The 13,910-nt window shown below is 35.6% G+C and overlaps 1 protein-coding gene across 2 annotated transcripts in view; it reads right to left on the reverse strand.

Moving 5' to 3' along the window:
• WDR7 (WD repeat domain 7) overlaps positions 1–13,910 on the reverse strand; it is a 462,409-nt gene that overhangs the window by 378,797 nt on the left and 69,702 nt on the right. The window lies entirely within an intron of this gene.

A 13,910-nucleotide genomic window follows, 5' to 3' on the forward strand; every position in this document is an offset into this window, starting at 1 on the left:
AAAAATTATTCCCTATATATTACACAAGTACAATTAAACATTATGACATACTGAGGAAATTACTTAATATTAGGATTAAAGGACATTTAATATTGCTACTTTTACCAAATAAATATTACTCTACTACATATGTACAGTTGAAGATGAGGAGGAAAAAACTATGTGTGATTGTGAGTCCTTTCCAGAGCCCATTTTCTTTTTGCAACTTAACTTTTTTAAATTGTGTATTTCCTCCAAACCCCGTGTTGAAAAATAATAAGCAACACCATTTTTAAAGACTATCAATCCTCTTTCTGTTGCTGCCATTCTGAATAAGCCCAGAACTATATCATATTATTTTAAATCTATGCTTCATTTTTAAAGGATGAAATTATCATTATGGTAGCTAGGAAACTAATAGTCACTCTGATTTTGACAGGGAGAAAAACCCCAGCATATATTAATATAACTGAAGTACCCCATCACTACCATGCCAGGCTTGTGATATTTCCCAAACTCATTTCTTCTTTCTAGGTCTGAAGTTTCAAAGAATATTATTCAATTACAGTAGCCTTCCTGATGGGTAAATGTCTTCACCCAAGGTGGGTGAGGCAGCCACTGAGCAATAGGGAACAGCAAACTTCTCATAAAGAGAAGCAATTGGTTATTACCACAAAGCCTTTAGATCACAAGAAGGTCTGTAGAAAGCAGCCGATGGTAGTGGTTCCAGACAAAGTATGAGGAAATATGTCAATGCCCCCCCCAAAAAAAACCCATTCCACATGAAATTCAATTTGAATTAGCAACGTGGAAGTGCTAACATCTTCTGGCCACATTTTCCTGAAGACAGAAAATAACTTGGGGTCAAAGAGAGGCTAGGGTAGTAACAACTGTGGTTCCTTTTCAGGAGAGTTTCTATCTAGGTAATACTTGTCATCATTTATATACTTCAAACATGGCAACAACTTTGAAAAACACTGTCTGTTCCAATCTGTTTTACCCTACAGGAAAAAAGGGGGAGAAGGGGCCAAGAGAGCAGGGGAATGATAGAGAGGAGGGCAGATTGGGAAAGGGTGTAATCTGAAGCAAACACTTCTGAGGAGAGACAGGGTCAAAAGAAAGAATAGAATAAATGAGGGAGGCGGAATAGGATTAAGGGAAATAGAGTTAGTTTTTCACAACATGACTACTATGGAAGTGTTTTGCATAACTGCACATGTATAACCTATATTGAGTTGCTTGCCTTTTCAATGAGGGTGGGTGGGAAGGGAGGAAGGGAGAAAATTTGGAACCCAAAGTTTTAAAAACACATGTTTTTAAAAAATATATTTTCACATGCAACTGGGAAATAAGAAATACAGGAAATGGAGTACAGAAATCTATCCTACCCTACAGGAAAATAGAAGGGGAAGAGGATAAGAGAAGGGGGGAGAGATAGAAGGGAGGGCAGACTAGGGGAAGGGATATTCAGAATGCATGCCATCTTGGGGTGGGGGAGGAGCAAGATGGGGAGAAAATTTGGAACTCAAAATCTTGTGGAAGTAAATGCTGAAAACTAAAAATAAATAAATAAATAAATAAATAAATAAAAAACACTGTCTGTTCCAAAGAGGAAAAAAGATTCTCAGTTTACAAAGTAAGAGAAATATTATGTAGAAAGTAGTCATTGAACTCTACAACACAGGAAATATAATTGGTGATTACTGTGCAAAATGAATGTCAGAGTAATTAATGGATATAACTATGTATTTCATTTTCAAACATGTGCATTGGCATTGCAAAGTGAAGAAATCCTGGTGAGTTGTTCCCTCTACTAAAAGAGATTAGCAGCTTCTCAACAACTTAGATTCTTAAAAAGTTAACCTGCCATCACTGAGAAGTAAAGTAGTTGGCTTAAGGGTCACAAAGCTAGTGTGTGGTAGAGACTAGACTAGAACTGAGTCCCTATACACTCTGTCCCACTGCTTCTCTACAGGTAGCTCACTCATTTCTGAAAGTAAAAAAATAGTTCTATAAGTTCAGAAACTGATATTTTTTCCTATTAAAAGATGACTTTCAAAAAAGGATCATATAGCATTTCTATAAATGAGTATTTATAACATCTATTGATTTCATTTTCATTAATAAGCAATTAGTCAAAATATAAACTGAGGTTTCTGTCCATAAAAAAAAAATCAATAAAATCAATGTCTTCTTCAATGAGCTAAAGGATTATGGCTCTTTCATATTTGCTTTTAGCTAGCATGGAAAACATGGCTATATAATTAATAAACCACAATGCAAAGACAAACCAAAAACTATTTAAATCCTAACAATACTGTAATAAGATATTTGGGAATAATTTTCTGTCATAGCTTCAATTTTAATCATTTCACAATACATAATATAAATATTTTATATATTTTGCCATACACACATAGCAAATACAAAACAAAAATGAGGGGATATTAATACTGCAAGTGCTTTGTTCATCCATATAGTAGTTTTCAGTAATCATAAGACTGGCAGATTAATACTGCAAAACAAAGATAACAGCTATTTTCTATTATACAACTTTTCATTGCAAAATAGTTAACATATTTGACAAGCATTTTTAAATATGTTTTATATTAGAAAGTAATGTTTCTAATGGTCATCATTTTCTAAAGACAGTGGCTAAAATGACCACTTTATTACCCATAGTAATGTACTCTGAGGGATGCTAGACTAAGTTTTTAATCAGTATATAATGAGGGTGGTAGAGAAGAGATTCATAAAAATTAAGACTACATTACTACTATTCTAACATGGCACATATTTAGGCAGCTGAATTCAAAAGTATAGTTTTCCACTTCATTGAGACTGTGCAACAACTAACGAGAATTAGCATGTAACTGTCCCCTCTTTAAAAAAAAAAGACAATACTCAACAGAAAAGAAAAGAAAAATTGCATACAACTACTGTAAATAATAAAGAACAACTGATGAGTTTATTTTAGCTTCACTGTAAGAAGTAACAGTCTAGAGAGAACCAAAATAATCAAGAATGAAAATAAAGAATCAATACTACTATCCCTAAGAAAGCATAGATAGTTAGAAGTATTTAATGCATGAAAAAAGAATTGGTTCTGATGTTTCAAATTTGGATTAAATAAATCTCATTTTTCTTCTCTCTAGAAACTTATACTCTTACCTGCATTGGGGGATGGGGAAAGCAGCCAAGAGAGAAAACATGACAATACAGTGAAAGTTTATAAATTTAGACACCACTAATTAATTCTGGCCTGAGGCCTGCTATCATACATACACACTCCACAAACAAATTAACAGTATAAACAGCAAATCTTAAGCCTACTTAACCATAAAAGTATAATAAACTGTTTTCAAGCACCATTAAAGCATCAATTTGAATTCAAAATTTATTGCAAACATTTGTTGCAATGTTTGTCATTTTAAAACAATGAATATCAGAAACATAACAACTATTCATTCAATTATAATTAGAAATATTCTTATTATCAAGAAGCAGCATGTATACTAGATAAATAGCTGCCCTGAGACTCAAGATGACTGGGGTTTAAGTCCCATCTATGACATCCAGGCTATGTGACATTAGTATAAAAAATATGTACATTCTTATTAATAATTCAGTCATAAGAATATAAGCTGGAAGTATGCTCAGAAGTCAGTCTAGTATGACCCTCATTTTACAGATGAGAAAACTGAAGCCCAGCAGAACCCAGGATATCCTGGTTCCAAATCCAGTGCTCCTTTCATTATACCATAATGCCTCTCAATATGAATCCACCCTAAAAAAAAATCTCTTAAGACATTTAACCTCTTATCACCAGTACATTCAGAATTGAAAATAATAAAACTGGGGGGGGGGGGAGTCAAGATGGCAGAGTAAAAGCAGTGACTTGTTTCAGCTCTCCCCCAAACTCCCCCAAATACCTATAAAAATGGCTCTAAACAAATTCTAGAGCAGCAGAACTCACAAAAAGACAGAGTGAAACATATTTCCAGCCCAATACAACCTGAATGGTTGATTGGAAAGGTCTATTGTGCCAGGACACGAGAGGAATGCAATTCAGTGTAGGCAGAGAAGGCAAAGACCACGCCCCAGAGAACCTGGAGCAGGTGTCAGGGGACTCAATCACAGGCAGCTGTGGAGGTTTCCAGACTTTTCAACCCACAAATGCCAAAGACAACTTAGAAGGTCAGTAGAAAAGGGCTGTGGCCACTATGAGAGAGATCAGTCCCAGTCCCCGTTATGGAGCAACCCCGGGGTGGCAGCTGCTTCCCAAGCTCTCGGCTCACAGACTAAAGGGGAATTGAGTGGCTGATCAGAGGGGGATTGCAGGGATCTCTTTACTGGTGTTGAGGTAGGATTCTCTTGCTCTGCCCATGCTTGTATCTGGGTCACAGTTCTGAGGGGCAGTCCTGGGGCAAGGAGGAGTGCTGGCGTGGTAGAGCTTGTAGTGGCAGTAGAGAGCGAACCCTCCTTACAGTTCCAAGGCAGAAAAAAATGCTTGTGGTCATTCATAGACCAGAGCACAGGCCAGGAAAGGAGTAAACACCTTGCTTTTGATCATACCACCTTGGAAGAACTGAAAATGTACAGGTCCCTAGCAGTATCTCTGAAAACAGCTGCACAAAGCCCCCAAAGTTTGGGACAGTACATTCTCCACAATGGAAGAAGACCCTACCTTAACAAAGAGTTTATAACTCAAGTAACTGGCTGGGATCATGAGCAAACTGCACAAAAAAAAAAAGTCAGATCACAGAATCTGTCTTTGGTGACAAAGAAGACCAAAACATACAACTAGAAGAAGAAAACAAAGTCAAAACTCCTATATTCAAAGCCTCCAAGAAACATATGAATTGGTCACAGGCCATGGAGGAGCTTAAAAAGGATTTTTTGAAGCAAGTAAAAGAAGAAGAGGAAGAGAAATGAGTGATGCAAGAAAATCATGAAAAACTAGTCAACAGCTTGCTAAAGGAGACCCAACAAATACTGAAGAAAATAACACCTTAAAAAAACAGCTTAACCCAAATGGCAAAAGAGGTCCAAAAAGCCAATGAGGACAAGAATGCCTTAAAAAGCAGAATTAGCCAAATGGAAAAGGAAGTCCAAAAGCTCACTGAAGAAAATACTTCCTTAAAAATTAGAATGGAGCAAACGGCAGCTACTGACTTTATGAGAAATCAAGACATTGTAAATTCAAAAGAATGAAAAAATAGAAAACAATGTGAAATATCTCACTGGAAAAACAACTGACCTGGAAAATAGATACAGGAGAGAGAACTTAAAAATTATTGGACTATCTGAAAGCCATGATCAAAAAAAGAGCCTAGACATCATCTTTCAAGAAATCATCAAGGAAAACTGCCCTGATATTCTAGAATCAGAGGGTAAAATAGAAATGGAAAGAATTCACCGATCACCTCCTGAAAGAGATCCTCAAAGGAAAACTCTTAGGAATATTATAGCCAAATTCCAGAGTTCCCAGGTCAAGGAGAAAATATTGCAAGCAGTCAGAAAAACAATTCAAGTATTGTGGAAACACAATCAGGATAACATGAGATTTAGCAGCTTCTACATTAAGGGACCAGAAGGCTTGGAATATAATATTCCAGAGGTCAAAACAGATAGGATTACAGCCAACCTACCCAGCAAAATTGAGTATAATCTTTCAGAGGAAAAAAAATGGACATTCAGTGAAATAGAGGACTTTCAAGCATTCTTGATGAAAAAGACCAGAGCTGAATAGAAAATTCTACTTTCAAATACAAGACGCAAGAGAAGCATGAAGAGGTAAACACAGAAATCATAAAGGACTTATGATTATGAAATCATAAGGCTGAACTGTTTACATTCCGACATGGAAAGATAATATCTGTAACTCATGAGACTTTTGTCAGTATTAGGATAGTTGGAGGGAAAAAACATTATATGATATACAGACAGACAGACAGACAGACAGACAGACAGATGGCACAGGGTGAACTGAAGATGAATGTGTGATACCTGGAGAATAAAATTAAGGGGTGAGAGATTATACTGGCAGAAAGAAAAAGGGAAAGGGAAATTGGGGTAAATTATCTCATATAAAACAGCCAAGAAAAGGCTTTTACAATGGGAGGGAAGTGGGGGAAGGTGAGAGGGAATGAGTGAATCTCATTCTCTTTGGATTTGGCTTAAGGAAGGAATAACATACATACTCAAGTGGGTATGGAAATCTATCTTACCCTACAGGAAAATAGGGAGGAAAGGGATAAGACAGCAAGGGGATAATAGAGGGGAGGGCAGATTGGAGGAGGGGGTAATCAGAAGCAAATAATTCTGAGGAGGGACAGAGTCAAAAGAGAGAATAGGATAAATGGGGGGCAGGAGAGAATTAAGGGAAACATAGTTTTTAACAACATCACTACTATGGAAGTGTTTTACATGACTACACATGTATAACCTGTATCCAGTTGCTTGACTTCTCAATGAGGGTGGGTGGGGAGGAAGGAAGGGAGAAAATTTGGAACCCAAAGTTTTAAAAACAAATGTTAAAAATTGTTTCACATGCAACTGGGAAATAAGATATACAGGCAATGGGGTAGAGAAATATATCCTTCCATATAGGAAAACAGAAGGGGAAGAAGATAAGAGATGGGGGGGGGGAATAGAAGGGAGGGTAGATTAGGGGAAGGGGTATTCAGAATGCATACTGTCTTGGGGTGGTGGGAGAGACAAGATGGAGAGAAAATCTGGAACTCAAAATCTTGTGGAAGTGAATGTTGAAAACAAAAAATAAATAAATAAATAATTTTTTTAGAAGAAAATGATAAAACTGAACTTCTTACAAAACTTGTTCTATAATTTTGTTTTTTCATTAAGACAGACTTTCCCCTGACCTGGGATGAATAAGTAAGTATTGTACAAGTATTGTACAATAAGTAATGTACAAGAATTCAAGAAATAGGGGGCAGCTAGGTGGTGCAGTGGATAGAGCACCTGCCCTGGAGTCAGGAGGACCTGAGTTCAAATCCAGCCTCAGACACATAACACTCACTAGATGTGTGACTCTGGGAAAGTTACTTAACCTCAATTGCCTCACCAAAAAAAAAAAAAAGAAAAAAAACAGAATCCAAGAAATGTTTATTACACCTTCACTCAATGATCAGTTCTCTAAGTTGGTATATGTAGATTAACTTCAACTTCCCTTTTTTGCTATTTTAATGTGTACAAAATACATATACCTAACCACTCTTTAAATTCAAGAGAATTATGACAAAGTATCTATACAACACTCAAAGTTCTTAGCATAATTATAACAGAATACAACTAAGCAATATGAATCTGACTTAATTCTTGTTCCTAAAAAACTTAATTGGATTCATGCCATAAGATTCCTCAGGAATACGTCATAAATATTAGCCATACTATTGTTGTTGTTGTTGTTGTGTAACAAGGCATTACTGTAAATTAACTTTTTTTAAAATGGAGTAAGGTTTTGTATGCTTTGGAGACTCAGTGCAATAAACCAGTTTTACCTTCTTTTTTAAAGACAGAAATTATTCTAATATTGGTTATAGTTGTTCTCTGCAGCTTACACGCAGCACAGTCATAAGCAGCAAGCTACAGTTCCAAACCAAGCTAAGGAATTTCACTAATAAGCATTTATTAAGCACCTATATATGCCAGCAACTGTGCTGAGTTCTGAGGCTGCAAAGACAAAAAAGAGTCCCTGCATTCAGGAAGCTTACATGCTATTGGGGAAAACAGATAAACATCTAAGTATAAGTAGGTACAAACTAATTTCAAGGAAGAGGCACTAACACCTGGGGGATGAAGCTGTCAAAAAAATAACCTGCTTGTGTAAGGAACTTGCTGTTCCTTACACAAGACACTTCACCCCCTCCCTTTGCACCTTTCAATGGGCTGGCTGCTAGTGCGTTTTCATCAAGGTTACTTTCCATCTACCCTCCATTAAAATGTAAGCTCTTTGAGGGCAGGGGCAGTTTTTGCTTTTTCTTTGTAATCCCAGCATTTAATATAGTGCCAGGCATACAGTAAGCATTGATAAATGTTGACCAATTGATAGGAGGTGGCATTTAAGCTAGCGGTTCTACAAGACAAGGGTGATGAGGGAATGCATACTAGACATGGAAGCACAGCCTAGGCAAAGACTAGGATACTGGAGATAGAAAACTGTATGAGAGGAACAGCTAAACAGTCAATTAAAACTAGAATGAAGTCTGTAAAGGCGAGTTACATATATAGAACAGGAAAGGCAGGCTGTAGTAAAACTACCAAACAGAAGAGTCTGCATTTTAGTCTACAAATAATAGAGGGACAATGGAGCTTGCTGGGAAAGGGCACTACAGAATCAGATCTGCTCTTTAGGAATGACTTTGATGGCTATGTAGACCAGTGGCATCAAACTCAAATAGAAATAGTTCCCAATGTACCACATACTGACTTTAAAAATCACAAATTAACATTATCTATGTTGTATTGTATCTTTATTTAGTTAAGCATTTCCCAATTACATTTTAATCTGGTATTATAGGCCAGGAATTTGATACCTCTGAGGTAGAGGATGGACTGGACAGTTAGTTTAAAGATTTGATGGAAGTCAGTTAGGAAGCTAATGCAATACTCCTGGCAAGAAGTAATAAGAACTTGAACTACAGTGATGGCCATGTAAGTGGAAGATAACTGATTAAAAAAAAATGTTTGAGAACTATATTGAAAGGATATGGCACCTTAATGGCTATATGGGGTAAGTATGCATCAAGAATGCTGTGCAGTTGATTCTGGGTGACTGGAAGGACAGCAGTGATCTTAACAGAACAAGGTAAATAAGAAGAATGCCTTTGCAGTGAAAGACAAACCATTATTGGCCAATGTAACATATGAGCCAAAAATGACACTGGAACAAATTAATGATCCCATTATCATATAACCAGATAAATTATAATATATCAAAGAACTCTAATATTAAATTAAAAAATAGCTTCTTGTTGGATTTGCCAGTAAATAATCCTAAAAGTACATTAGTGCTAAATAGAAAAAAATGCCACAAGCTATCACGGAATCAGAAAGAGTCAGAAAATACCACCTAGGTCATCCAGTCTGACCTGCTGCATTTTAAAAGACATCACTGTAAATCATTCCCAGAAAACTCGTATGTAACCTGTTCCAAAGTATCTGCCATGAATTATAGAAATTAGAGACAGTCCATTTCCTCAACTAACTCCTTTGGGAGTTGGTTTGTTGCTATCACATCCCGGCTTATTATCTTCTACTTTTTAAGTTTTCTATATTCTCCTACTCTTGGTTTCTTTTTATTGTAACTCACTTTTTGCCTGAAGTAACTGTCTTTTCCATTTCTCAGCATTTCATAAACACTTAACACTACTGCAGCATATGTACTACTTATAGCAACATCAGAGATATACCTTCTCCTTAGCTATAGCCATCATTAGCTAAGTAATAAATCAGCTTCTTTCTTTCCCTTTTATCAGTCCCATTATTCTCTTCATCTTTTTTTCTTGCACTTTCCAGAGCAATAAATCATTTACCACTTTAAAATTTTCTACATTAAGAGAATCAATTGTCTCTATATATTAATTTTACATCCCTATTACCATAATAAAAAATAAAGGAAAGACTGCCCTAGAAATTTGTGGCTAAATAGCCTTTTGCCATTTACCTAAAAGTAAAATAATAATAATAATAATAATGTATTGGTTCTTCAACAGTTATTTTATAGCTCAATTTGACAAACATTTATTAAGCACAATCTATGTGCATGGCAGTGTGCTCTTATCAGAAAACTCAATGATCAGTGCTAGGAGAGGATAAATATAGAGAATCAAAAATAATATTTTAGCTACTAGTTTTAAGACTGCTTTTCATTATTGTCTTTCCAAATAGCAAATGAAGAAATGACCTGAAATTTCACTTCTCTGTCCATCTCCCAATTGCTTCTTTACTGTAACAATTGCCATGGACATGGGCTATAGCAGAGGGGAGAAAAAAGAAAAGAATAAATACCAAAGATTCTAAAACTGGGTAATCCACCTAAGAACAATCAAGTTTTTATAAACTAAAAGATAAATCATTAGGAAAAAAGAAGTCTAGAAACTGAGTACTGCCCACAGCCCTGAAGAAATAAGGGATAGACAAATTTGGAAGAAAGATGTCACTCTTTTGTTGAACCAAAGAGTGGGGGGAAAAAGTTTTATGATTCATAAAAACACATTTAAAGACAGCTTACATAAAATAAATGTGCAAAATAATTCAGATAACTGCATACATAAAAATAAATCTGAGCATGATACAGTACCACTATTACAGAGGAAGAGACCACTCCTCTTTTTAAATAGAATATATTAGACTTTATTAGGTCATCAAAACATATTACAAACTTTATTCTGCAAATTTAAATGTGTCTATTACTTGTTCTATATCTCTGAGTACTTACAGATTTTGCCTATCCACTGGGAAATATGTAAATGTCTGTTGTAAATGCAACTATGTTAGTTTTTATTTTTTCAAATTAAAATTCTCTTATACAAGTAACCTAAGGACTGGACATGGCATAAAACATATTATCAAAGAAATGTAAGATTGGAGTCACATGCCAAGAAAAAGAGATAACAGACAACCAATGTACTATGTTGATATCAATAAAACATAAAAAGATCTAGAGGTAGTTTCCTAGTATGTTAGCTAGATTTCCTATGGAAGAATAAGAATCAAACAGGTGGATAAGACAAAGATGAAATCTGTATATTCTGTACTGATGCAGAGTATGCCCATATCAATGAGATCTCCCATATGCCAGTGATGTAATATGTGTAGCCTATACTTTAGGGTTCTTATGAAGAAAGTACTCGGCAAATCCTAAAGTACTATGTAAAATAAAGGAACTGTCATTATTATGAAGAATTAACTTCATATCCACTACACACACAGCAAATTAGCAAAACTGACAAAAAGGAAAATAAATGTTGAAAGGGTTGCAGGAAAACAAACAGGCATATTAATGCTGGTAGAACCATGAACTGGTGCAACCATTCTATAAAGGACTTTGGAACTATACTCCAACAGTTAGTAAACTGGACAAATCCTTATCACAATAATATCACTACGAGGCCTATGGCCCAAAGAGATTAAAGAAAAAGGAAAAAGCCTTTATGTACAAACATATTTAATATTTATAGCAGCCCTTTTTGTAGTAACAAAGACTGGAAACTAAAGGGCTGTTGATGAATTGAAGAATAGCTAAAAAATAATAGTATATGAATGTAATGAAATACTATTGTAGGGTAAAAAATAAAAGTGATGGGGTTAGAGAAATGTGGGAAGAATTACATCAAGAGACACGAAGGGAGAAGAACTAGGAGAACAATTAAACAACAATGCAAAGACAAACAAATCTGAAAGACTTAAGACCACTGACTGATGCAATGACCAATTATGATTCCAAAGGACCAATGAAGATCTATGTCACCCACTCCCTTAGAGGGGGTGACAGATTCAAGATGCAGAATGACACATATGTTTTTGGACATGGGCAAGGTGAAAATTCACTTTGCTTGACTGTGCATCTGTTACAAAGCTTTTGCTTTTCTTTTTTAATTTTAAATTGGAGTGGAAAGAAGACGAGAAAATAAAAGCAGGTTAATTGAAAAATAAAATAAAACCCCCAAAAAACCTGTAAGGTTGAAAATCAAACACAGAAAACAGGCAAAGATGACAAAAGATATCAAATAACCAATGTTGAAAATTAAGCATGCTAATATACTGTTATATAACTTGTGGGTTAGTGTAAGCATTCTGAAAAGCAGTTTAGAATGATGCTAAGAAAGTGATTAAAATGTCAATAGCCCTTGACAAAGAAATCCCCCTACTAAGTATATACTTCAAAGAGATCAATAATTTAAATAATAATAATTTTTAAAAAGGTCTATTACATAGCAAAATATTTATAGAAGCACTTTTTGTAGTGGCAAATACTTAGAAACAATTAGGGAATAGCTAGACAAAGTGTGTTACATGAATATAATGGAATACTACGACATTTTAGTAAACTATGAATCAATCAGGAAACAATTATCAAGTGCCTACTAAGAACCAGGCCCAATGCTAAGCTCTAGGGCCTCAAAGACAAATGCGAAACAATCCCAGCCTTCAAATTTACATTCTCTTGGTGAAGACAACATGTACAAATGTAAATCTATACAGAATATATACAAAATGAATACAAAGTAGTTCGAGGAGGGAAGAAACAGACAGTGGGGGTAAGGGTGGAGAGTGGAAATCTGTAAAGATTTCAAGAAGAAGGGGTATTATCTGAACTGAGTCTCCAATGAATCAAGAAATTGTGATAGGCAAATGTGAAAATAAATAGCGCATTCCAATTATTAAAGACAGCCAGTACAAAGTAACAGAGATTGGAGACCAAGCACTGAGTAACAGTAAGAAGGCTTATCTGGTTAGACTGCAGAGTTATGTGGGAGAAAGTAATGTACATGAAAGAGGCAGCCAAGAAGATCTTTAAATGACAAACAGAAGAGTTTATATTTGATCCTAGAAGTAATTGGGGGGAAAAAAGAAGTAACGGGGAGCAATTGGAGTTTTTTTGAGATGGCAGGTGACATGGCCAAACTTATGCTTTAGGAAGGTGCCTTTCACAACTGTGCAGGTTGTGTGTGGTATATTCTTCATTCTCAAAGAGGACCACATCAAGAAGATGATGCCATGAATTGGAAGTGAATTGGATTTGAGTGACGGAGGGCTGTGCAAAGTCACCAGTCTCACTTTCACCTTCAGAGAGATCTGTGTCCAGTGGCCAGATAGAGACAACTGAAGATGGCCCAGGATGCAGTGGGAGACCTTGGACTTTTTAAGGCAAGGTCTTTCTGAGTTCTTACTTTGACTGAGGCAATGCCCATTTAGTGACTAGGCCAGAGACTGGATTAAAGCGGGAAAAGACTTGAAGTAGGGAGGTCAAATAAGAAGTTAGTACATACTACAGGGAGGTCCAGGGGTGAAGAAGGCCTAAACTAAGTTGTGCACTGTGTGAGTCTAAAGAAGGAGATGTATATTAGAGATGTGAGGTCAACTAAAATAACAAGATTAGACAAGAGACTGGCTATAGAGTACTTAAGAGTAAGGAATTTAAGATGATATCAAGGTGCTGAACCTGGAAGACTGGGAGGATGGTGGTGCCCTCAACAGTTAATATTCATTTCAAAGGGGATTTTAACAGAATGTGAATTCTACTCTTTATCTTTCTCTGTTCTTTATGTTCCCCTCATACCCAGCAAACTGTCAATTAACAAAGTCCAAAGTCAGGAAGTAGGTTGGATGACTGAACAAACAAAAAAAAAAAAGAAAAGAAAAGAATCCTACCGTTAAAAAAGTTATTATGTGACTTCAAAACATCTACAAGCAACGCCACAAAGAAAAACACAACTTATTCAAAAGTTCAACTGGAATTGCAAGAAATGAAGAGCTTCTTTAAAAAGTTTTAAACTATTTTTACAAATAAAATGAGAGCACTAGTGGAAAGAAGCAAAAAATAAATGAGAGCTCTGGAAGAAAGAATAGAAGGAGAATTAATAGTTGGCATAAGAGGTTATCAAAAAAGGAAAAGAAAAAAAGAACTCACAACTTACCCAGGCAACAAAGTCCCTGAAAATGAGAATAGACCAGAGAGAAGATAAGATGACTCCATAAGACAACAAGAAGTATTAAAAACAACCAAATGAAAAGACCGAAAAAGAAAAAAGAAAAGAAAATGTAAGGTATCTCATAATAAAAACAAATGACTTGGAAAATAGTTTGAGCAGAGATTTAATGATTTAAGAATCACTGAACTACTGGAAAGCTGCAACCAAAACAAGCATCCAGATATCACATCTAAAGAAATTATAAAAAATAGT

The sequence above is a fragment of the Phascolarctos cinereus genome, unplaced genomic scaffold (genome assembly GCF_003287225.1).
Source record: "Phascolarctos cinereus isolate Bilbo 61053 unplaced genomic scaffold, phaCin_HiC Scaffold_4;HRSCAF=312, whole genome shotgun sequence".
Lineage (NCBI taxonomy): Eukaryota > Metazoa > Chordata > Mammalia > Diprotodontia > Phascolarctidae > Phascolarctos > Phascolarctos cinereus.